Source organism: Zingiber officinale, chromosome 11A, assembly GCF_018446385.1.
Source record: "Zingiber officinale cultivar Zhangliang chromosome 11A, Zo_v1.1, whole genome shotgun sequence".
In the NCBI taxonomy this organism is placed as follows: Eukaryota; Viridiplantae; Streptophyta; class Magnoliopsida; order Zingiberales; family Zingiberaceae; genus Zingiber; species Zingiber officinale.
The window spans coordinates 14,955,944-14,957,839 of record NC_056006.1 but is presented as its reverse complement, the minus strand read 5'-3'; the positions used below and the strand labels follow the sequence as shown (position 1 = coordinate 14,957,839).

At 40.1% G+C, this 1,896-nt stretch overlaps 1 long non-coding RNA gene across 1 annotated transcript; it reads right to left on the bottom strand.

Annotated features, from left to right (window-relative positions):
• Positions 1-526: 526 nt before the first annotated feature.
• Positions 527-1,072, bottom strand: LOC122032423. Its single transcript, XR_006126073.1, has 3 exons — positions 971-1,072; positions 667-782; positions 527-565 (listed from the first exon to the last, which is right to left on the bottom strand). It is a non-coding gene; the product is annotated as an uncharacterized LOC122032423 (long non-coding RNA).
• Positions 1,073-1,896: the final 824 nt, after the last annotated feature.

Here is a 1,896-nt window from a genome sequence, read left to right as displayed (position 1 = left end):
TGCTTCAAACTGCTTCACAAAATCAGATTTATCAACACGTACCTTCTTATGTCATAAATTTTTTGAGTCAATGCAATTCATATATTTTCATTCACAATTTTAAGGAACTTCAAGGCCAGTGAATCCACATGTAATGGTCAGCAGATTTGGGTCTCTAATCTGACCATGACTCAAGAATCAAGATAGGAACAAAAATGTGAAATGGTGGGAAGTAAAAAAATCTAGAATGAAGTTCCTAAAATCGAATGTATATTAGTTGCACGCAGTATGTATTTTTGTAACTAAAGTGACCCACCTGATCACTAATTACATTAAATCCACATGTACAAGCATCAGACACAAACAACATAAAACTAGTCCGTAACATTAATCTCATTCCTTGATTTGCAAAACTAGATTCCTCTTCATCAAAGCAAGAAGATCCAGTGGAGAAATGCAACCTACGATGCAGTAATTCTCACCTACTTTTAAGTGAGCAGCAACCTTGTCCTTGTCTATGAAGACACCAGTCAACTCCACAACGAACCCAGCTCCAGTCTCAGCCCAAGGAATCTCCTCAGGGTTTCTAAACACAAACCATAATCTATGTAAACAACTTTCACCAAAATTGAAACATGGAAAGCAGCTTCTTCTATCAATATGACACAGTAACATGAGTTTAAAGACCTGATGCCAAAGACAGTAACTTCGTTCTCTCCAAAAAGAAGGGTCTTGGAATCCTTCATTTTTATCTCATGATGCTTCCATTGTCCATGCACGGTATCATATTTAAACATGTATGTCTACAATTCATTAGCCACGGTATAGCGTCAGATTCAAGATTCAAGGAAAAACTAATCATATAGTTAATCATAATGTAGCAACAATAGGGCACCAACCCACTCTGCACGGATGCTTAAAAAATATCAAATCAAGCCACCAAAACTGAAACCAAAGAACTAAACTAATATGCACACTACAAGCAGAGTACCATGTAGTCGGTTGTGATGAACGGATCATTGACGGCGACGAGCTCCACATCATCTCTCTGAAGCGCGACTCTAGCGACCAACCACCCAATTCTTCTGAAACCTAATAAGTGATACCAAAACAAAAGTAAAGGCCTGCGGAACCTCGATCGAGGTCTTGACTCATAGAAAATCATACAGAAACTAAGGAGGAGGCCTACCGTTGATGTCGATCTTGATCTTAGCTGCAACAAAAACCACCAAACGAAAACAAAAGAGGAAACCAGGAGTCAAAATCGAGATCACAGAAACATAAAAGAGATGAAGAGCAAAGGGGATCGAAGGCGTATCCATGGTAGCGAGACGAAAAGGGCTTGTGAAAAGGGCACGAGATGGCAGTGTCAGCGAGGGAGCTATGCGTCCGCCCATTAAAAGGAAGGTCATTTCCCTTCTACCAATTTTCTGTTCCCCCAAATTCCATCTTCGTCCATCAAGTGGCGAGCCGTGCAAGACCTAGAAAACCTATCCGAACACACTATTTCGACCAATAAAAGTGAATAACAAACAGAAATCGATGCTTAAAACCAACACCTTCAGAGATCAAACACCACAAACATTGACATATGAGCAGGCAAAGGGCACGATGAAACAAATCTAAAGCTAAAAAGAAGAAGAAAAGAGAATCTTGCGCTTGCAAATACAAGCATAGTGGAATCAAAAGTAGGTTTCATTTTTTGAGGCAAAATTTATGAACGAATACAAGACCTAGGTTATGAATCTACCTTGACTATGGCTCTAGCACAAATCCAAAGAAGACAAGACCTAGGTTATGAATCGACGGAGTAGGAGTGCCACCTTTGGTGAAGAAATACACCTCGTCTGATCAAAAGGTTCCACGAGCGAAAGAAGCAGCAGTGGAAGGTCAAAGGGCCTCGTCGAACTCAGAAAC